Here is a 25,692-nt window from a genome sequence, read left to right as displayed (position 1 = left end):
TTTTGCAACTGGAGTAAAATGCAGCTGTAGAATTTATTTTATTTATTTATTCATTTGTCTTCACTTACCAGACAAGTCCATCTGAGTAATTCCCATTTTCAGCTGAGGCCCAGAGATAATCGCTCCATTTGTTTATATTGCATTGTTATAAGTTCCAGTCAAACACTGAGTAGTTACATTCCTATTTATATTTATACACATACAGCAGTTACACTTCTATTTACATTTATACACAAAGTAGAGAACTGGCTCAATAATCGTCATCTCTTATTGAATCCAAACAAAACCAAACTACTACTTTTCTCCCCTTCCCGTAAGCTAACATCACCAATAATTACAGTCTCTTCTAACAATGGCACTATAATCACTCCTGAACCTTGCACTAAACTACTAGGGATAATCATTGATAATAATCTGAAGTACAATGTCCGTATAGACAAAACCATAAAAACAGTAAAAAAATAGGCTCCATGTATAGGATTAAGAAATTCTTAACCCCAACTGCCAGAACCGCCATAGCTCCCACACATCTTTTGTCATCCCTTCTCTATGCCTCAGCCATCCTCACAAATCTAACCAAATCAAATCTTAACAAAATCACCAGCTGCTATAACAATATAGCTAGATTTGCCACAGGCTCAGTCTACAGAGCCCACCACTGTCAAAATCTTCACAAATTAGGCTGGCTAGAACTACCCAATCAGATATACTATAACCAACTCATAGTTATTCATAAAATCCTCTACCAACTGGCCAGTACCCCTAGTCTGACTAATATTATTACCCCCTATAGCAACCTAGCATCCCTCCACTCATCCAACAGAATGCTAGTACAAGCTACCAAAGGCAGCAACTCAGCTGGAGATTCCTTATTCTCCAACTCTGCTGGAAAAAAATGGAACTCCCTTCCTGCTGAACTAACCGTCACATGCTCCTTGCCCCAAGTCAAAATATCCCTAAAGATGTACATGAACACTGGCTGGCTATGTCCACGTCTAAACCCTGACTAACCCAAACAATAATCAGAAGAGGTAGGATAAACAATAGTCATGTTCATGTCTAAACCCAGACTAACCTGACTTATACCAAGACAAAAGTAAAGCAAACATAGCTCACAGAGGTGATTACCCTTTTATTTTCTTCCCACACCCTCACTATATACATATCTCTACACCATTAGAATTATCTTATTCCATTATCAGGAAGATAACTTATTATTCTACCCATACTAAATAAATTCCTTCTTACCTAACCACCTTTCCCTTAACTATCATCCTTACCTTCTACCTGAAAATCCTTTTTCTTTTATACACACTTCTGATATGTGATTGTTATCTCTGTATACTTATTCCATTAACCAACAATGTTTTATTCTTATCTAAATGTAACCTTGACTTTAATTTGTCACTGATTTTGTTAAATGTTTTTAGATTTTTCTATAACCTCAACTTTAAGTGTCACTTAATTTCAATGTGGAGCTTTTCTCCCTGGGCCTCCGCTGAAAATGGATATGTATCCAATTGGACTTTCCTGGTTAACAAATGTAAAATAAAATAAAATAAATAAAAATAAATAAATGAGTAGTTACATTTACACATATACATTCTAAGATAGTGAGAGGTTGAGAATATTATATATAAGGAGAGTATTTGAGTATTTGCATAGTATTGTACAGTGACAAAGTTTTAACCCTGTAGTATGCATGTACAAGACCAGGACCGGTTAATATGTTGTTTAAATAGTGGTTTAAAACTACTGAGTTTGTCAGAGAGTTTTTTTTTTTTTGTGGGGATACTATTTCAGAGTTTAGCAAATCATTGGGAGTAGAGAGAGTTTCCTGCAACATTATTTGACTTATTTGTAAGTAATAAGAATTTGTTATTAGAACTGAGGTCCCTTGTTGGACAATAGGTCAGTATTAAGTTATATAGTACAGGGCATTTTTCTGAATGAGGAATGCGTTTGTGTACTGTAGTCAGTTGTGAATATGCTAGGTAGTTGTGTATGTCAAGCATGTCGCTCAACTGTACAGATTTTTGCAGAATGTCCAGATTTTCGCTTCACATTTTTGGCCTTTTTCTCATACAATTGTGGTTTTCTGGCAAATCGTTGAGTGCTGAAGTCAGAAAATAAAGTCAGACATTTGAGTTTCAGTCTTCATACCCTTCGGCAGTTTTATGCTAATGCAAAATCTGTTATTCTATCAACTTTCTAAGTTTATAAGAGCAATATTTAAAAAGTGTCCCTGTTTTGGGACCTTTGTCCCCCATTATTTATGGCCTTGTACAGATTTCTTGCTTTTAGAGGTTGAGAGCTGAAACCAGTTTAATTGCTTTAAGCTTAAACAATGGTGGGTCACATGAGGGAGTCTGGTGACAAATATAGCTACTGTATTGTAGCAGGAGGCAAGTTTCTTTCTTTAAGTATTCTTTATGTTTGTTAGGATAGGAGTGGCTTGTAAGAGAGTCTTCAGTAAGAATGTGGTGGCTAGAGTTTTTCCTGCAGCAACTGTAATGAATCCAGTGATCATATAAAGAGAGCTTAATTTCTGGTGTAGAGTTTTAATGGTGTGCAGTATATGGTGGTCATATCTGAGTTTGTCATCTATCATAATACCTGGAAGTTTACTCTGAGTAACAGTTTCAATTACAGCATTAATTGCTGACTTTATGTTAAAGATTGCTTTTAATTTTAGCAACTTTTTGAGGTGAAAAGAATTAATTTAGTTTTCTTGGGGTTAAATAGAAGGTTTAATTCTTTGAGTCAGGTTTCTACTGAGGAGAAACATGTTTAGGTAATGTCTTGGAGCTTATTTATTGGTGAGGCCACACATATTTATGTTGTGTCATCTGCATACTGAACTATAAACTAGCATGGTGAGTGGAGGTGTGGAGTTCATTAATAAATATATTAAATAGTAGCTAACAAGACATGTGTTGCGTGTAATTAAATCAAAAGGTGCTTCAAAAAAGTATTAATTTAAGGGTGGGCACACTTACGCAACCAGCTTATTGTACATTTTTTATTTTTTATATTTTTTCCCTAACAGATTTGTTTGTTTTTCAATTGAATTGTACAGGTTATAGGTCACATTAAAGGTGGGAAATGTTTTGAAATGATTTATTGTGGTCTCATTTTTTTATATCACAAAAAAACTGGTATTTTAACAGGGGTGTGTACACTTTTTATATCCACTGTATATATGATTCAGAGGCCTAGCTACAGGTGGAACAGCCATACAAAGTAATGCAAACATTTGATGATATCTAGGTTTGAAAGTTCCTCCTTTATTTCTTTAATTGCTATTCCTGTCAAGGATGGAGTCAGGCATACTTCTTGTACTCTAAAAAGTATATATTTTTTTGAGCCTGTTAGAAACATTGCGACTTTATCAAGCCATATGATGTCTATAACCATCTAGATTAGTTATTCTAAAAACATGTATATAGCTTGCTTACAGAGATGACTGCAAATCTAAAAACAATACCTCTAATAGTTTTTGACTGAGCAGATGAAAATATTACACACATTAAGTTTGGGGTGGGGTGGAGCAATAGCTCAAGGGATATGATGGCTTTTTAAATACCAGGTAGATTGGGGGGAGCAAAACGCATCTGTGAGTACAAAGTGGTATTCACTGGCTACATCCCTGATTCCTCTGAGATAAAAGGCTCTTTAGTAGCTATCAAGGAGATATTGCTCAGAAAGACTGCTTGTGTTATTATCTTGTTGAGTAGAGATTGTCTTTTCTAAAGTATGGATAGTGTTTAGAAAGAAGTTTGTATAGTTTTGTGTAAACTTAACATCTGCATCATTGTTGCCAATGTTCTGTAGTTTATAAGTTGTGTTAGTTATTTGTCCAACTACTTAATGACTTCCAGGAATGTTTTGGAGAGCAAGTAATATATTCCTGCAACTTTGGCACAGTTAGCAGCTATTCTGATTTATTTCCACTGTTCCAGATATATTGAATGTGCTTGTTCATTGTTAGGGTCCTGCTTATACTTTTCCCTGGCTGTTTCCTTTAGCTTAATTTTTTTTTCATTCATTTTTTTCTTTTTAAGATTAGAGGTTAACTGCGGGTAGAACTGTCCTCTGTGAGTAGTGTAGAAAAGATTTGCTTGTATATGGTCTAATGTATTTGTAAATTAATTAAGACAATATTTGTATTTGTCATATTATAGAGATGTGACAAGTCAATGATGTGAAATAAGGTACTAAGCAATTCTTGTTTGCTTTCAGCTATTGCTCTGCTAGAAATTATTTGGGTTGGTAACTTTTGAGTTTAAGAGGGTCATTAAGAAAGTATGGGACACTAATCTCTTTAGGAATTTGTAATGTTTTAACTTCGGGACACCTATTCTTGTTACTTGTAAAGATTAAGTCCAATAATTAATAATTTCCTATGTGTCGGTTTGGCCATTTAGGGCAATTCACTATTTGTGCTAAACCTGTCTGTTGAAGGGTTCTGCTAAGATATGTTTGGTATCCATGTCATTTATGTTGATGTTGCTTAAAGTAAAGTTGCTGTGGTCATACCATTTGGTAATATGTCATTTACGGTATCCTATAACTTACGGATGTTGGTGACTGGGGTAGGAATATATGCACTGAGAGAATTATGTCATTTAGGGTATCCTATATTGTAGGGATGTGGGTGGCTGGGGTAGGAATATATGCACTGAGAGCATGATGTCATTCAGGGTATCCTATAATGTAGGGATGTTGGTGACTGGGGTAGGAATATATGCACTGAGAAAATGGAGTTGAGCATGATGTCACTGAGTCATAAGTAAATAGGTACTTTCTAGGCTATTGAGCTGTGTGGCTCTTAAGAACCCTATACTTATATTCTCCCAGAAATTTTTATAGCCCATATATTTTCTGTTTCAATAACCTAAGAGGTGGGAACAAGGATATGCTGAGAAATTTACTTGTTGCCCCATCCATGAGGGGCATGGCTGATAAATGGTTTCATCAAAGCAATATTCTCTGTGATATATACCTATCCCTCCAACATTTCCTATTTATATTGAAAAACAGACTGAGATCCTTTGACAGGGTGTTTACGATTGGACTCACAAAGCAGGGGTTTGAGATGGTCTGCATATATTTTTTTTTTTTTGCTTGTTTGTAGGTCTTTGACTTTTTTTTAGTAATAACTTTGTAGTCATTAGAGCTGTCACAGATGTTTAGTTAGGTACATACTGATAGGGGCATTATATTTCATGATCAGCCTAAAGAGAGATCACTACAGTATTATATCCCTGGACCTGCATGCTATAACTTTAGATGCAAGCTGTGTGATGACAAAGGACTTCCTTACAATAGTGGATGCATAAAAGTGATCAAAGGACAGTCAGTAGTTGATATAGATTTCCAGATCCTAGATTACAGGATTGCCTATCAGGAGAGTGTTGTCAATGTGATACACAGACAATCACACTTACTGGAGGATACTGTTGCACCGTTCTTTGCATTTAGCTTACAACCACAGCTATGACATCAGCTGTTTGTTTTTGAAAGACCCCCCTGGAGGATCTTGGTTCATCTGGGGAGTTTATGATGGAACCAAGTTTGCAGTCATCTGTAATCTTGGACAGCTATAAACCCATAACAATTGCTTTGAGGTTTAAAAAGAAAATTCCAAAGTGGAGTGACCAAAGGACCAAACCTTGGGGTACACCACTAGTGTCAGTTCTTTTTGAGGTGGTGCACTCACCCACCCCAATTTTCTGGAATCTATTTGTGAGCCAATTTGCTTTCCAATGAATTACATAAGGACTTAAATTTAGCTGTGAGAATTTATCAATGAGACATGAAAGTGGAATGTGTTCAATGGCTTAGTGAGGTCTAGATACAGTGTTTGTACTGATTCCTTTCATGCATTGTTTCAGTAACGTTCTTGAAGAAGTTGACAAGGTTAAGTAAGAAGGATTTAATCTTAACAAACCTAAACGGGCTTGGGTCAAGAGATTGCAGGTTGGCTATATCTTTATTTATTAATTCATCAATGATCCTTTCCATAGCTTTACAGAACATTCTGGTAAGGTGTATGGGTTTGGAACTACCTGAGTCTATTGACTCCCTACAATTGTGTAAGGGGATAATTACTCCTGTCTTCCATTTTTCCACCATGAAGCCTGCTTGGATGCATCTATTAAATATACTCTGTAAGTGGTCTGCCATGTCCTTTGTCATGGTGACCAGTAAACAGTCCAGTACGTTGTGTGACTCAATGTAAATACTATTCTTGGCCTTGAACCTTGCCTCGAGGGCTTGTTCTTGGGACATTTGAGGGAGTTCAGATGCAGGTATGTTTTCTGGGAAAATAGGAGGGGAGGGGATAAAGTTTAAACTACATTTGTCCACTAGTAGACTGGCTATTTTCTGGGTTTGAGTGTATGATTTTATTTACTATTATCTCTTTGCATTGCTGAGCATTGTTTCTGAGGTTTATAGCATAGCTAAAGAAGGCTGTGTGGTTATACTTCACCTCTCTAACTATTTTTACCTCATATCTGACTTTGGTTGATTTGATCTGGGTCCAGGTTCCTGTTAAGTTTAGCAAGAGCATTTTTAGTAGCTTGAGAGCTAAATTTATTTTTGCATGAGATGATTTTTTTTTCTATTATGCAGCCTGTTCATGATTGAGTTCCACCACAGGGATTTATTCTTAAATTTGGCATTGTATTTACTCTGGAGGGGGACAATTGCATCCATGTACCTATTTACATGTGCATAGAATTTGGCAGCTCAAGATTCTACATACTCAGTGGGGTCATTGGACTGAAATGTGATTCTGAATTTAATGAGATAATTTATCAGTTTTGTTAGATTAGGCATAGCACAGTCTCTGAAGAGAGAGGAACTGGAGGACATTTCTGGATTCAGTTTAATGGTGAATGTGAGTAATTTATGTTCTGGCAGAAAGTGACAATTGCTGGGGAGCAAAGCTGCCCATAATGGTAAGGACCAATTCCAGGATTTCATTGCCCCAGCTGGGAAATGAACTAACTGGTCCAGAGAGTTTATATTGGTGAAGTCCAGAAATTTCTGGGCATACATGTTTGAGGCTGTATCAGTTTCCCAGTTAATGGAGGAGTGGTCAAAGTTTCCTAGGAGAATGGTGTTTTATATAATGCATAGAGTCTCCATACCAGTTAGGTAGGAAGTATGGGCTGAAGGGACATAAAGGGGTGTATTATTGTTAGCTATGATATGATTAGTGGTTTTGTCAATGGCATGTTTGACATGAAGGAGCTCCTGGTTGCTATCTGTTTAATGAGTATAGAGGATTTTTTTCTAAAAATATGGAGACACCACCACATTTAGTGTGTTCATCTAATATGGTGGGCCTGAACATGTGGCTGGCACCAAAACCCTGCACTCATTGGTCTTGTACCAATTCTCTTTGATGATGCCTGTATCAATGTTTCCAGTGTAAGGAGTGCTTTTAGGCAGCAAAGTTTTTTGTTAAGGCTCCTAGCAGAGATCAGCAATACTTTAAGTTACTCACATTCTGTTTTGTTACACTGGAAGCTTTTGAAGTCTGACATTGCCCAAAAAGTTACTAGCTGTATGGACAAGGATTTTAATATATAAAAATGTACTGGGGGATAAGAGATGGCCATCCCTAGCAAAGCAGTTAGCACTCTGTACCATCTCCACCAAGGTAGATATATATTGATTTCCTTGTGAATGATACCAAAAGATAAGCCAATTGTTGAAGTAAATAATCATTTTTTTCATATTGTAGAATCCTTATTGATGATGGTAGAATCCAGCTCAGGACTAGGTTCCCACCTGCCTTGGACATATATTCTGGGGCCTCCAGCATGTCTCTCTCATCATATGGTCCAGGGAGGTATGTCTCAAGTGATTTACACCCACATGCACTATGACTGCATCATACATGTACTTGCAGTGCATGCATGCTGTGGTGAATCCTGGCACCTGGCAGACAATAGACTGTGACCCCCTCCTTGCACAGTCTGGTGCATCAGTGTGACTCACTATGGATTCACCAATAACTAGGAGATTCGACTTTGTGGATGTTTGCATTTTCAACTTTTGAACTGAATCATTGTGACTCCTGGCAGAATGTTATATTGTGGGTGCTGCCTGTGCTGTATGATTGTGAGGTTGTTGAGGATACTTATTATTTATGTCACATTTAGGAGTCCTTTGTGGTTTAAGAAGGTTATTTTTAAGAACCTCAGCATATGTAGTTCTAGGATTTTGGCCTGAGCTGTGTTTGATTGGTTTAGGCTGGTGTTATGTGGTACAGACAATTTCCTTGTTATTTTTATGGCTTCATGTAAGAACTTTGCCTCTAATACCATTATGTAATTATATATCTCATAAATACCTCTCAGCTGTACAGCTTTTCGCAGAATATCCAGATTTCTGCCTCATATTTTTGGTTCATTTTTCATAAAATTGTGGTTTTCTGGCAAATTAGTGACAAATTATTAAGGACTGAAGTTAGAAAAATAATAATAGACATTTGAGTTTCAGACTTCATAACCATCAGAAAATTCATTCTAATCCAAAATCTGTTATTCTATCCCCTTTCTAAGTTTGTAAGAGCAATATTTAAAAATCATTCCTGTTTCGGGGCCTTTGTCCCACTTTTATTTATGTCTTTGTCCAGATTTCTTGCTCTGAGAGGTTGAGAGGTATGATCTCATACTCTGTGTCAGTTTATTTAAACAGTAGGTGACTGTCTGTAAACCAAACAAGCATGATAAAGAGATTATTAAAAAAGTGCAGATCCTCAGTTCCAGACACCTACAACTACAGGTCAAAGGGAAAACATTGCAAATGAGGTCTAGAGTTGAATTAATTGAGTACTATTTTTCTAAAAGATAATTCTATGCCTGTTTATAAAAAAATGAACCCACTTCATAGTGTAAAACCAGAGCTTGTTCACACAACTGAGACAAGTATTTCAGCTCACAGTGAAGATATCAGTTTGAGGTCTGCTAGTAACTGAGTCATGAGAAAATTTGGTTTGAGCACCAACACCATGTGATAGTAAGTAATTATTCTAGAATATGAACAAGTAGCTGGTTAATAAAAAAAAAAAAAAAAAAAAAAAAAAAAAAAAAAAGGAACTAAATAAGAGGAATGAGATGCTTCCAACCAGGTCCGTCTTCACCTTGTAGGCCTACTAAGGCCACACCCCCAACTAGTAACTTCTCATTGGACATCTCTCAACCACGCCCCCTCCACAGGAGCATAAAAGCAGCACAGCAACAGCTCTCAGGTCATTCTGACCAGCGCTTGGGGAGCGCACAAATAGTCCGTTTTAAGACTCACACATAGCAAAAGAACCGAAGATCTGTTCAAGAAGAAGGACAATGGAGATCGACACCACCGCGGAACACCGAAGGACACAACAAATAATGCCAACTAACACCCAATAGTGAGTCACAGGATTTTGTACAACACCATAAACTAATGCCCAATAGTGAGTCACAGGATTTTGTACAACATCATAAATTAATGCCTAATAGTAAGCCAAGGGATGTTGTACAACAACACAAACTAGCATCCAACAGTGAGTCACAGGATTTTGTACAACATCATAAACTAATGCCCAATAGTGAGTCACAGGATTTTGTACACCACCATAAACTAATGGCTAATAGTGAGTCATGGGAATGGAGACTATTGTCACTCAAGATAATATTTGATAATAAGAACTAGACTACAGTGGGGTGAAGAAAAAAGGGCAGTTACATTCTAACATTTAAAGATGGATCAAAGAAGCATGAAGGAGACAAATTATTAGACTGTTAGATCAAAGAAGAATCAAAAAATGTTAAAGGACAGAAAATCACATAGATAGCTAAAATTGAGTGAATTACTTGATAAGTGAAGTAGTTTTTCAGCAAGTAAACACTGAAAGTTAAAATATTTCTATGACAAACAATATTTGCCTACCAAAATATTGTCTTCCAATAATAAGGTAAGCTATTATAGCTAGTAGTGTGTAGAAAATGGTTCATAGGTGGATTGATGACAAATAATTTTAAATATAATCTAATAATTTAATATTTAAAAGATTTTGATATAAAAAAGAGGTGAGTGACAGAAATATGGTATTGTGATTAGGCCTATGTAAATAATTAAAGCAGGGGATCAAGGATGCATTCCCAAGTTATTTTTATAAACCGGAGAGAGTGCAAATATGACATGACTCAGCAAATTTGTTTAACCATATAGACAAAGAGGAAGAAGTATCACAGTCAAAGTGACAGGTAGAAATGTTTCTGTTAATAAAAGGAAAGGCAAATGACAGACCCAAGAAATTTTAGACAATTATCATTGTACATTCATGATGCAAACATTATGGCTAGAATGTATGGAGTTAGCCCAGAAATGATGTTAACAAGGTATGTGTGATTATACAAATGAGTTTTGTGAAGGGAATATCATCCACATATCACTTTATAGTGTTGTTAAATTTTGTAGGGTGGTGTAACTCAGAAAAGATAAAATGACCAATGTAGTCCTCATGGATATTTAGCAGGCATTTAATTCAGTCAGATGGGACTCTATGATGAAGAATTTGAACCAGGAATGAAAGGTTGGAGTAGTGTCATGGTGCTATATAGAAAGGTTCAGGTTTGGGTTATTGAAAGCCTTCTAAACAAGAAGAGGTTAAAGAGAGGAATGTGGCAGTTATGTTTACCCTCCCTGGGAACTTGTTTTCTAGTCATTGTGAAATTGACAGAGATAATAAGCAAACTGGCAGAAAGTTGTTGTGTGATGGGCAGAAGGAGAAGCATAACTTTGTGTATGACTGTATGTTATTATTGGAGGTTGTTGAGTAGATCCTTTCTGCAGATTTTTAAGGAATTTGGCAAGGGTCAGGCTTAAGATATTATCTGAAGAAATCATTGGTAACATGGGTTAAGAAGGAGGGGGTACAATGTTAAACAGAGTTGCCACGGTCACAAAGTAGGTGGAGGAGAAAATTTTAAAAATGAAAGTATATCTAACAGCAGCAGAGAATAGGAGGAAAACATGGGATGAGCTTAGATGTATTATAAAGGGATTGCTAGACAAACTGACCAGTAGGGTGACTATTTGGACTGTGAGAAAAGAATGGCTAACATTTAAGGTTGCCACCTTTTCAAATACCAAAAGTGGGAAATTTTGTGTAGAAACGTCAAATTTTGCAGGGCAAAACATACTTTTGGCTAGTACAAAGGACAGAACTTCACTTTTTTGCCAGACTAAAAGCTTATTCTTGTAGCATTTGAGTTGCTTATTCTGTTTTTTATAACATTTAGGTGTTTCAGATACAAAATAACTGTTTTATGCAACTATTAAAGAAAATATAGGAAGTATTTTTGTCCTAAAATCTCAGGACATTTGCCATTTTTTCATGTTTTTTGCAGGACACAACTGTCCAAAGCAGGACTGTCCCTTGCAAAGTGGGACAGGTGGTAACCCTAATAACATTGATTGTCTTAACTTTGATAGTATCAACATTGATACATTAAAACAAAGGAAGTTTGAGCAGAAAAAGTAAAGAAAATGTATGACAGATTTATATGGAGAGGAAGGAGAAGTAGGATGGTGAAGTAAAAAGTGAAACGGCTTTAGGTGGAGGGGATATTCCTGATTTTAGGTCCTGAATCTTTAAAAGGATGTGTATTAGAAAAAGTGGAAGCGAAATTGGGGGAATGTACAGCTTTGAAAGAAAACGTGTTAAAATGTAAAACTATGTTTATATTACAATTTGGTACTTTGGAGCCCTGTGGGCTGAATAAGGAATATAATTGGAAATATTTAATTAAATGAGATGCTAATTAAGTAATTACTTGATTGATTATTTTAGACTTGTCTATAGTGTATTTAAATGGTGTTTTATGATGTGCTTTTTACTCTTTGAAGGCTGTTTCAGCCGAGGTGCTAAGTCAGTCTTTTAATAAATCTTTGGTAGCGTGGCCGTAGTCGTTATTTGTTATATAATTATATTTTTTACTTGTTTGTTTTATATTGGACATAATCATCTTGTTGCTTGGAGTTTTTCTTGTCATGGTGACTATAACCAATAGGTAAAGGACTTCCTGGCCACTCCTGCATTGTCAGCTAGTTATCTCAAATCACCCCTTGTACCCCCATATTTGCACCCATTCTGGCCATTCCACACCAGTGGTTTCAAGATCCAGAGGCCATTGTATTGGGTGATAAATGTGATACTATATATTTAACTGTGAAACTTGGTTTACTGAAAGAAATAACTCCCTGGCAATCCCTGGTTATATGGTACAGCATCAATATAGAATGCACAGAAAAGAAAGGGGTTCTAAATATGTTAATTCATCTTATAAAATCTTCTTATAAATCTTCTACTGTGCTACAAAATGCCAGTTCCAAATTCATTGATTTCAGTACTACCAAGGAAAGTTTTAACTAGGCATTGAGTCTTGTCAATAGATCTCCATTGTTATCAAGAATGGAGTTACAAGTGTTTTGCAAAACCCTGAATAAATTTTTTTTCCAAGGTTTTCCAAGGTTTTGGTATGACTGTAGGAGACCTAAATGCAACTTTTATTGAATGGGATAGCCCGATTTTTGATAGTAATGTTATCTTCACTATTGTCAGATATAATGCTGAGTTATGGAACAAACAAGAAGACATAAGTTTCTTTATGTTGTCCAGATTAAAGGTAGTCTGTTAGGTACTTACTGTGAAGGAGAAACTGAACTTTATGGGTCAGGTCATTTATGTATATTTATTTATTTATTTGCTTGACAGGATAGTCCATTGGGGCACAATGACCCCGTTTTCAATGGAATCCTGGGAAGAAAATCTCCAGAAAAATACAAATACACAATGCACATTGCACATATACATTACAGATTATCTTATAGGAATACAAAGTAAATATGATAAGACAAGGATAACAGCCATATAATACATATGTATAGTTCAATAAACAGCAAAAAAAAACACTTTTTTTTTTTTACAAAAGTAGCAGCATAGGATAACTGTTAAATAGTTCAATAGAGCTGTGGACCTATAGGAGGTAGTGATTGCGTATTTAGTTCTAGGAGAGTAGGAAGTGGTATTAGAAGGATTAGGTAGGATGGGAACAGGAGCACTTCCATTGTGAAGTTAGGTGTGAGTGCAGCAAGGTTTTAAATGAGGAGAGACTGCTGGTGGTACAGATAGGAGATGGTAGAGAATTCCAGAGGCATGCAAGAGAGAAGGACATTAGGTGATTCCCAGCTGGATGTGTGGGTTTGTGCAATTTAATTAGTTTTTGGGAATTAGATCTTAGAAGTCGTTCTGGTTCATGCATTTTGAAGGTAGTGGCTGGTGGTTATTGGGAAGATACAAAGTCAGTAGATAAACTCTGCTTAAAAAGTAATATCCTAACTCTAAAATTTTATCAAGCTGATTATTTAGCCATTAATAAATAGCTAAAAATGGAAATGGCAAGAAAATATTAATGATAGGAATATTCATGTTTGCTGGGTTATTTGTATGACTCAATATGTGTGTGTCTGTGTATTTATTTATATATATATATATATATATATATATATATATATATATATATATATATATATTGGTCTATGTTGCATGATCGACAATACAACATATCGAACACATATGTGAGAAACCATATGATCAAATTGTATAATGTCGATCATTCAACAAAACAAAAAAACAAAAAAAAAACCAAAACCAGCCTAAAATAGATATATGCAGGGGGGCAAGCCCCCCGGTGCTCCCCACACCCCCGGTACTTAAATATACCAACTCCAAGATTGCACTACCGCAAGGAAAATGGAAATCTCCCATTCCACGTTATATGCCGATCTCCGTGCAGAATTTCGAAGTTTTAAGACTTCGATCATATGGTCTTTGACCATATACAATTTGAAGTTTTAAGCTTCGACGTTCTGCGTGAGACCCATATCTATATATATATATATATATATATATATATATATATATATATATATATATATATATATATATATATATATATATATTTATCTTTGTTACACACACACACATATATATATATGTATATATATATATATATATATATATATATATATATATATATATATATAGATCCCTATCAGAAGATGGAAAACTCATTTGACGGAAAATCATTTGGCTGAGACCATAACATAGAAAGCTCAAAACACTGAAAACCAATTTCATTGAAGCTCAAAACACTGAAACATGCTTATGCCCTTATATATATATATATATATATATATATATATATATATATATATATATATGTATATATAGTTGGGGGGGTGAGGGGCACATCCCCTCATATACTGCATACATTTTAAACCCTACACATGGATACTTATAACTACAATGAATAACTCTTTGGAGAAAACAATATTTACGTAAACTATGTGAGGGCTAGTCGAGTGGCCTCCAAAAGTCATGTGTGAATGGGCGTGACTTCGCTAAAGGTTAGGCATCGGGCTGGCAACTCGGCACCATAAAAATCTACTGCCAATCATTAGCAGACCGGAGTTCCACTGTTGCGACCCCTTACTGGGAAAAGCTGAAAAGACAAAGAAGATGTGGGTACTACACCTCCCACACCCCCCTAACTATATACACTAACTCCAGGAATGTACTACCGTGGGGAAAAGGGCATATAGAATGTTTCAGTGTTTTGAGTTTCAGTGAAATGGGTTTTCAGTGTTTTGAGCTTTCTATGTTATGGTCTCAGCCAAATTATTTTCCATCAAAGGAGTTTTCCATCCTCTGATAGGGATATATATATATATATATATATATATATATATATATATATATATATATATATATATATATATATATATATATATATGTATACACACACATATATATATATATATATATATATATATATATATATATATATATGTATATATATATAGATATATATATATATATATATATATATATATATATATATATATATGTATACAAAACAAACAAAGATGAATAAACGACCACTGAAGATAAATGCTGCAATGACGTAGCTATTGATAAACCTAATAAAACCAGCACTGTCATCCTGGAAAAAAGCATAAAACAGGATCGTTAATAAATAAACATAAAATCCAAAATAAAATGAACAAGATAAGCACCTTTGGGTGTGATGTCACCCTTCCTCAGATCTAATTCATTCATAAAGTACCAGTCCATTTAAAGAAGTATTAGCCAGTCATCAGCATTGAAAGAGTGTATGCCTTTTTTGGGCAGGTATCAATGGGATACAGGTATTCAGTCCTGGAGGCGTATCTGCGTGTAAATCTCAAATCCAGTTGGCCTCCTTTAGCTCCATACTTAAAGCTATGTCACCACCCCTTATAGTCTTGTTGATGACTTGGATTACCATAAACAAGAAAAAGTGCTTATTATGAGCTAGGATGTGTTTCATGAGTGGATTTTTAGAATTTGTTAGACGAATGTCACTTGTGTTTAGCCATTCTCTCCTTCAGCTGTCTGTTTGTCTTACCGACATAAAAGCAGTCACATATCTTGCAGCAGGCAATGTAAACAACATTTTCAGTTCTATAATCAGCATCCGCTTGTAAAGAATAGGATCTGCTCATAACAGGATGCACAAACAGCTGTTTCTTAGAAATACACTTACAGTAAGTACAAGATCGGCATACCCTGCCTATGAGAAACAACCATTTGATTACTCAAGTTCACATGACATACTAAACATTTAAATTCCAATTATTCTTAAATGAAAATGATGGAAATTGTCATTGCATATTAGAATATGCTAATTGCTTCTTATAATATCGCATACATTGCGACTATCGTTAGAGTAAGTCAGAACAGTCCTGCTCGTGGTTTCGTATGGGTGGTTCTCAATTTCTTAGTGTTATCTCCCTGTCACTATATCAAGTTCCAGTATTACAGATAATTCCTCTTATTGGATGGTCACAATGGACATTACCAGTTTGCTTACTGTGATTCCCAATATTTGGAGACAACTACGGATTTCTTAAAGTCTATGTAAATTTTACTGTGCACTATTCCAATTGAAATATCAACTTCTTGGATGTATCTTTGGAATTAAGCAATCACAGGGCTTTATCTTTGGAGTTCACAGCTTGCCAAGCATCTGTTTATGGTTTATTTAATTTTTGTTTACATACATCTTTCACTGTGCACATGCTGTTCTAATAGTTTATATTAAATTTAGAAAAGAAAAAATAAAAAAAAAGAATTCAAAACTTCAGACCAGCAGTCAGGCAGTGACCAACAACAACCTGATTTAATGGGGTTTTTCTTGTTTGTTTTGACATGTTGCAAGTGCTATGGACCTGCCTTACTGTAACAGAGAGGTTAAGGGATGACTTATAGTAATAAAAAATATAATTATTACATAGACCATCCCCCAGTGTGCTAGCTTCCTTAATGAAGCAGGAAATAGAGGTGGAAAACATACTGACTGTGTTTGGCAGACTCATCAATCTGACATTGTGTGTAAGAACTTCTTAATGCAAGAAATCCCGACTAAGCCTAAAAGTAAAGGGAAGTGACATATGAACAAAGGTCCAAAAGTAGGGATAGATTTGAATCCTTGCTCTTATAAACATAGATAGTTGCTAATATAACAGGATTTGTCTTAGCATGCATTTTTTGAAGGATATGGTGTCTGATTGAAACTGAAATGCATGTTATTATTTAATGACTTCACTTCATAACAATGGTGGTAGGTCAAAGCCCAAAGGAAAAAAAAAATAGAGGCAGATTTTTAAGTATTGTTTTTATAGACTTAGGATTTGTGTAAGCATGCGTTTTGTGCAGGACGTGACTGAAGTTTGAAAGTGAAATCTTTGTCATTATTTAATGACTGTCTTTAAAATAATATTGCTGGGACAAAGACTAAAACATAGGGACAGATTATAAATATCCTTTTTAGCAACTTAAAAAGTTCTAGAATAATATGATTTGTGTCTGCATCCTTTTTCTGAAGGGTGTGAAGTCTAAAACTCTGTACAGTATATGTCATTATTTAGTAACTTTGGAACAATGGCGGTGAGACAAAGGCTGAAAAAATGGGGACCGGTTTTAAATATTGCCCTGGTAGATTTAGAAAGCTTGTTTTGTGTTATAAACACTTTCTAACAGATAGGAAGTCTGAATCTGAAACAAATGCCTTTCATTATTTAGTCTGACTTTCATCAATATTGGTGGTGGCACAGAGGCCAAAGGAATGACAGATTTTAAATATTTACTTTTTTAAACTTAGAAAGTTGCTACAATAACAGAATTTGTGTTAACATGCATTTTCTGAAAGATGTAAAGTCTGAAACTTAAATGTTTGTTACTGTTCAGCCACTTCACAATGATGGTGATAGAACAAAGGCTAAAAATATGGACATAAAATATTGCTCTTATAAAGTTAAAAAGCTGCAGCCTACTATAATTAACATATTTTGTGTTAGCATGCATTTTCTGAAGGACAGGATGTGTCTGGCATTATTTAGTGACTTCATTAACCAGCGTTAGAAACTGTATGAGAAAGAGATACAAAAATTAGGTAAAAATCTGGATATTCTAAAAAAATCTGGACAGTTGAGAGGTATGTTAGGCTAATTGAACTAGTGGACATATCAAATTAAAATGTAATACAAATGAGTATATTTGGCCTATTGCCATTGGCTTAATGGCCATTTTACACAACTAAGTTTTTGGAAAAATAAGTAGTGAAGAATTACACTTAATATATTATGATAGTGATTAGAAATAAATTAAGAATTATAATATAGACTTTCTTTGCTTCAGAAAAATGTATATTCCTTCAGTCAATGACTCATGTTAGCCTAGTACTAATATTTTAACTTTCCAATTATTATATTTGGATTTACCTGTAAGTAAATCCATACAAGAATCTGGATATCAGCTAAGTGCCTGGTCCACTCCAGGTCATAGCTTCACAGATGGTTCTGTCTGTGTGTTAAAACACATTGCATGCTTTTACAGGCTGAAAATGTAAACTCCCAAACCTGAATTTAATGTTGACACAGAAGGTCATTTTTTTCTTGACATTTAGTTTTGGATACTTAAATAGTATCATACCTAGAAGTGACAAAAGGGCAGACAGCCGGTTAGCAAGCTGCAGACTGCACCATAAAAGGGCAAACAGCCAGTTAGCAGGCTGCAGGCTCCACCGTAAAAAGGCAGACAACCAGTTAGCAGGCTGCACCCTAAAAGGGAAGACAACCAGTCTGCAGGCTGCAGGCTGCACCATAAAAGGGCAGACAACCAGTCAGCAGGCTGCAGGCTGCACCATAAAATGGCAGACGACCAGTTAATAAGCTGCAGGCTGCACCATAAAAGGGCAAACAGCCAGTTAGCAGGCTGCAGGCTCCACCGTAAAAAGGCAGACAACCAGTTAGCAGGCTGCACCCTAAAAGGGAAGACAACCAGTCTGCAGGCTGCAGGCTGCACCATAAAAGGGCAGACAACCAGTCAGCAGGTTGCAGGCTGCATCATAAAAGGCTAGACAACCAGTCAGCAGGCTGCACCATAAAAGAGAAGAAAACCAGTTTGCAGGCTGCAGACTGTACTGAATAGGTTGCTTTAACCTAAGTTTCCTAGGACAGATCTGGCTTAATAGTTTAAAAGAGCAATAGAGTGGTGTGGGAATTTCATATTAGCAAAGAACTGCCAAAAAAAAACAGTATAGCAAATATACAAATTAAATAAAAATGACCAAAAGTACAGGTAGGTAGCCAAAAAACTAAGCATTTTCTTCTTTATTTCCAGACTTTGTCAAAGTTTAATCATATAACCAACAACCCCACTTTAAAAATGTTTGTCAATCAATCACCTACTTCACAATAAGTAATATCCTTTAATATTACAATCTTGGTTAAAAAATAAACACCATAGTTTCATAGGTTGGTACTAGGCTATCGGCCCCGAGGCCTATAAAAGCCTAGCCATAACAATTCCCTGGCTATTTCTTCCCAGAATATTTACTTACCTGGTCCCCTGTCTAGCAGGGCAACTGATGTGATCCCCGGGGTGAATTTCCTTTCTCCCATCCAATCATCAAGTTTCCTTTTGAAGAGGGCCAAAGAGGCATTCAGCTTGACATGTATGGGCAGTCTATTCCAGAGTATGGGGAGTCCCTGGGTCAGGAACCTATCCCTCCAGCATGTTTTGCTCATTGTGATGACCAGGTTTAGATCCCTGGAGCATGTGGCTCTGAGGGATTGGGATTTCTTTAAGTGTAGCATGTCCAGCAGCACTGGGTTTGACATGGCTTTCTATGTTAAGCAGAGACCACCTGAAGAGGCAGTATGCGACAGAGTATAGCTGAAGTTTTTTTAGATGGTCAGCATAGGACATCTGCTTTAGGCCTGTGATTCTTTTAGTGAGGTATTTCTGTGGCCTTTCCAGTTGTTGCAGATGTCTTGTGAGGTACATACCAAATGGGGCGTTGTACTCTATAATGGGTCTAATGAGGGATGAGTACAGTGGGACAATGACCTCCTTTTTTCTGGATGAAAAGCCCTTAGTAATGAGGTGTGCCACATAGAAGGATTTCCTGAGTGTTGTGGCTATGTGGTTATCGAAGGTGAGACTACTGCTCACCTGTGTCCCTAAGTCCCTTATCACACTTTTGGTGTTTAGTGTACTGCCGCTTATGTGGTAATTCATGGGTATATGGTGTTTCCCAAAGGGGATAACTATATATTTCTTGGCATTGAGCTTGTGTCCATGGCTCTGGCACCAAGTATCTGTTTCTATAAGGCCCTTTTAATAAACATTTTCATTCACTTTCAAGAGAAAAAAAAAACAAATAAAAATGCTAATAATAAAAAATAGTCTAGCTGTTAATCAAAGTCTTATTATACTTTATCTTAATCAACAGGAAATAGGCACCAGGTCATTCAGCCCTGGGGTTTTACAAGCAATTAATTTAGTTGCTAAAGGACTTCCTTGTACTCAAGCTGGGGTTAATAATTATTACCTCTAACTGTCAGATCATCTCTATCAAAAATGAAAAAATAAACCTCTTATAGTTCTTACAAGACACAGGGTGGCTGTGGTGGTGCAGTAGTTAGTGTTGCTGCCTCACAACAAGAGGTTCACTGGTTCAATCCTCAAATGAGGTGCCTTCTGTGCGGAGTCTGCATGTCCTCCTTGCAGTCACATGGGTTTCCTCCCATATCCCAAAGACATGCTGTAGGTGGATTGGACACTCTAAATTTGCCCTGTGCATGTGTGTGCCTTCTGTGGAAGGTTGGGCACCAGGCTGGCAACTTGACACTAAAGAACTCCACTGCCAATCCTGAGCAGACAGGTGATGCGCTATGGCAACCCCTAACTGGGAAAAGTCAAAAGACATTCTTAAAGGATACAGAATGTCTAAATAAAGCATTGGATCTTTTCTTGTTTTTAATATCATAAACATGCCCATATATATGGTCACATAACCTTCTAATAGCTTTACCTACATATTAAGCAAAGCAGGATGTACAGGTAGTAAGTTAAACTACACTTTTGGTGTCACAATTAACACATCTGTGATAACGGATAGTTTTACCATAAACATCCACTGTTACATATGGCTGTCATTAATATATTTGCAATATTTGCATTTGTCACATTTCAACATACTACTTTTGTCAAAATCACAACCCATCATTTCAAAATTCATTGTGTTTTCAAGCAAATTCGTTATATTCCTTCCTCGACTGAAAACAATCTTTTGTGTCAAACCTAGTTTTAACTTTATATCATCAAGGAATGCCAAATCCCAACTTTTTTTGAGGATGCTGCTTTTATTGGTCACATCCTTATTATATGTAAAAACCATCATTTGGCACATGTCAGCATATGAAGATCTCAGTTTAGCAAATGTATTGTTTTTTGTGGGATGCTCCAAAATGGGCATAAATTTTGTACCCCTCACCCCTTTAATCGCTTCTCTCACATTGTTCAATAATCCCAGAGGTACCCTCTTGCCAAAAGCATAGAAACAAGAATGTCCAACTCTTAATAAAATACAGTGTCATCACTAACAAGTTGGACTAGATGCACCATTTGGTCCTTAACAATATTTCCTTCCTGAAGTGATGGATGACAACTGCTGTAATATAAATAAGAGTTGGAAAAAGTCCCCTGTCGGTGAGGTAAACTTGCCTTCAGTAAAAATCCCATCTACAGTGATATCCAAATAATTAATCTGTTCAATATCAAAATGAGCTGTAAATTTCATAAAATCAGTGATGGTGTGCAAATATCCAATACACTGTAACAAACAATCATTACCTTCCACAAAATAAAGGTATCATCTAAAAACTGAAAATATGCATAACAGTACTTAAAAAATACTTGGAGAGAAATATTGTTTTTCCCATCCTGCTAACAACACTAAATGAGTATAAACAGGTGCACAAAAGGCACCCATTTTCACTCCAGAAATTTGTGGAAAATTCCCCTTCAAAAATTGTTGTTCATTATTTCCAGTAAATCTACAGTCTGATTGCTGTCTTAAGACAACAATTCATATAGCATATCTGAAAAGAACGCCAACCCAGCATCATGTGGTATGACAGAAAACAAATTAATCACATTATTTGTAACAATCAATAAATCTTTATCAAAGGAAACAGTATTGAAATTCTGTAGCAAATGCCACACGAGTTGCTGAGCAAATGTAGTATTGGACTTAGAAGTTTCTTCCACTGTCCATCAGCATAAATTGCCAATGGCTCAGCTTTTGAATAGCCAGCAGCCATAGTAGGTCTCAGGGGAGGATCAAAAGGATCCTTATGGATTTTTGGAATACAAAAAGTAGACTGTACCAATGAGTGATCAATCAAAAGATATTCATATAAGTGCTCAGAAGAGTTCCCTTGCATAAACAAATCAAATAAAGCCCAATCAATGTTAGAATAAGCAATGAACACTTTGTTGCAGGATACTCTGTCACAAATATCAGTATTGTTTTAAAATTCCACCACTTTGCTAGAGTAATCCACAGCATCCACGATCACAACTCCAACTCCCTTATCAGGCTTCATAACTTTTAATTTGTGGTTCAAGACCAAATCTCTTATGGTTAATCTCTGTTGTCTTGTTAAATTGTCAAAAAAGTCTTAGTGATTGGCACAAGCTGCTCTTATTCAATGACATTAGCCAAATAGTGGCCAGGAGGAATACAACTACTCTTCTTTTTGTTCATGAAAGTTGTAGTGGATTTAATATCAACAAGAAACACATTTCAATTTTTGTGCAAATAATTTTAAGTACAAAAGTGTGTGGGCAACATCAGTCTTAAAGATGGGCACAAAAGTAAACCCCATACTCAGCAGGCCAAAATTATCTCCAGTAACATCAAAGCCACTAAAATTAAAGATCTTAAATCTCTTGCACAACAGAGAGTCCCTGGATCTTCTCTAACATCCTTTCCTGTTCTTGCCTCTACCCATTCATTGCTGATTCCAGTTTTCCAAATTCAGTGACCTTAAAGGGGTCCTGTGCACCAGTTTTTCCTACCTTCTGGCATGTAATTGATCCAAAAAAAAAACATCTCCGCTTCCTGCATCAGAAACATTAAGTGTTCCCATGTTTTATTCCACTACACTTTCTTCTGTACCTTGAAATCTAGTATTGATACTATGCCCAGTGGGTAGTGAATAAGCTTGTTTAAAATCATATTCCTTCTTATCCCTTGACAATTTCTTATGTCTATGATCATTATTAGTTCCCTGTAATAAATAGACAACTGTTAACTATCAGTCTTACTTGTATTGTTGGGAAATGTTCTGAAAAACAATTATGTCCTCTCATAACTGAGGACCTGTGCTCTACCTTGCATATTTTGAAGCTTGGATTATCTCACGGTAGATTCTTTATGACCAGTTTTTAAGTTCTTACCAGAATATATGGGATACTGCTGATGCAAGGCTATCATTTGATGTGATTTGTCTGAATTTGGCAAAGATGCTCAATTCTGTGACCCATGTAGAAATCATGATAACTTTGAATAAACATGGAATCAACCAGCACATTGTTAAGTTGGTTATCTGCTGGTTGTTTGAAAGAATTTTACAAATAAAAATCGAGGATATCATAAAGAAAAGCGAGGGTACAGTGGGAGTTTCTCAGGGCTCAGTGCTGGGATCCCTGTTGTTTAACCTGTCATGGATTTTCCAACTCAAAGGAGTGTATTAGTTTGTAGATGGCACTAAAACAAAGTCAATAATTAACCAAACACAAGACAAGTCGTTGTCAGTATAACAGGGTTCTTGGATAAAAAAGAAGGATACAGTTTCCACAGGAACATCCAAAAATCCCTCAATGGCTATATTTGTAGATATAAAGTTTGCAGTAAATTTCCACAGGAACATTCAATGAACAACTCAGTAAGTAAAATCTGTAACAAATTTATTTTCTGAGCACTTTCGTGGCATAAATACACCACTTCATCAGTCCTATAACTAATGAAACAACCAACTCTTATATATATCCATGTTAATTAAAAAACAACCAATCATCAGTTAGCAGCTATTAACATAAACACACCTTCCTTATCATTACTAAAAACAACAATTTGAGAACATAATGTACATTCCTAGTTAAAGAGCATTTTATTAAAAAACATATATCAAAAGACATATAATATATATATATATATATATATATATATATATATATATATATATATATATATAACTATTGTGCCTAGTTTTACAGCTCTATTTTTTTGGCCAATGATCTTAATTTTAACAGGGGTTTAAGGGGTGCCCTATCATTTAAACCCCTTCCTTTGTCTGCCCTGAATCTCACTATCCACCTACTTTCTGTTGTCTCTGTCAGGTTCACTATATCACCCCCTCTTTCACTTCCATAGGCCATTTCTACAACAAAAAATCTAAATGTGTGTGACATGTCTGTTGTATTAACATGTTTCACCAAAGCATTAGTACAATCACCATTCCTGATCTTCAGCATGTGTTCCCTAATCCTAAATCTCAGTTTCCTGTTGGTTTTGCCAACATAGAAAGATGAGCACTGGTTACATATCGAGTCCAGATGTAAGAATTTATTAGTAGTGTCAATGTAACTACATTGATTACAGTTATAGCATGGAATGGTGCCTTCCTTCCCACCCAGTTCATCCATCTTTTTTCGCTTTTTTAGATAAGATAAAAACTGTTTCAGTGACTTTTTGTTCTTGTAAGAAAAACAAGGCTTCTCACCTACAATAGGACATATATCTGGGTCTTGTGTTAAAATTGTCCAGTACGTCTTGATAATATCTGTGACCATACTTACTTCACTTGAAAATTCTATTGGAATATGTACAAAGTTATTCATCCTTCTCCTCTTATTATTCCAGTTACATGTAGTAGAGACACCCCCCTCTGAATAATATGGTTTCCCTATATTACACCTCATGTCATCTGCATTTAGTAATGTCTCATGGGTCATGGAATCAGTATATCCCCCTTGATTTTAACCCCTGTTAAAATCAAGACCATTGGCCAAAAATAGAGCTGTAAAACTAGGCACAATAGTTATATATATTATAATATATATCTTTTGATATATGTTTTTTAATAAAATGCTCTTTAACTAGGAATGTACATTATGTTCTCAAATTGTTGTTCATAGTAATGATGTATTCTTTTTTGGAAATCCATGGCGGTGCAGCGGTAGCGTTGTTGCCTCACAGCAAGCGGTTCTCCCATTCGATTCTCGGCTGGAGTGCAGGGAGTGCCTTCTGTGTGGAGTCTGCATGTGGTCCCCACGGGTCAAGTGGCATTCCAAAAGACATGTGTGAATGGGCGTGCCTTTGTTGAAGGTTGGACGTCGAGCTGGCAAGTCGGCACCATAAAATTCTACTGCCAATCATTAGCGGACCGTAGTTCTGCTGTGGCGACCCCTAACCAGGAAAAAGCCGAAAGACAAACAACAAAAAGTAATGATGTATTATTTTTTAAGGAAGGTGTGTTTATTTTAATAGCTGCTAACTGATGATTGGTAGTTTTTAATTAACATAGATATATATATAAGAGTTGGTTGTTTCATTAGTAATAAGTCTGATAAAGTGGAGCATCTATTGCACGAAAGCGGTCACCAAATAAATTTGTTACAGATTTTACTTACTGAGTTGTTCATTGAATGTTCCTGTGGAAATTTACTGCAAACTTTATATCTACAAATATAGCCATTGAGGGGTTTATTGGATGTTCCTGTGGAAAAAATCAATAATTAGATTTATTAAATATCATGTTTTATTCAGGATTTCTTGGACTCCTAATATTTTTGGTGTTTGAATATGTGCATGGAGCTTAATGTGAGAGAAACCACAGCATTACATTTTGGTTTTAATAACTGATGTTTCCCATATTGTTTGGACTGAGTTATAATAAGCAGTGAGGACAAGAACAGGAATCTTTGATTGGTGTTGGATAATACCTTAAAATATGATGACAAGCTTACATTTTCAATAAAGGAGTGTTTTATAATGAATAAGGACATTTTATGCAGTATCATTAGTTGTGGTAAAAGAGTTCTAACTTCACTTTATAAAGTTGTGGTAGGCGCATATATATATATATTATACTGTGCATCCACTTGTATTTATAACATTTCCCAATTATTTACTAAGATTGTAAAAAATTCATTTTTTTGCCAAATACATG

This window comes from Protopterus annectens, chromosome 8.part0, assembly GCF_019279795.1.
Source record: "Protopterus annectens isolate FY-2018-M chromosome 8.part0, PAN1.0, whole genome shotgun sequence".
Classification (NCBI taxonomy): Eukaryota; Metazoa; Chordata; order Ceratodontiformes; family Protopteridae; genus Protopterus; species Protopterus annectens.
The sequence above is the reverse complement of the archived record's forward strand: the minus strand, read 5'-3'. Positions refer to the sequence as shown.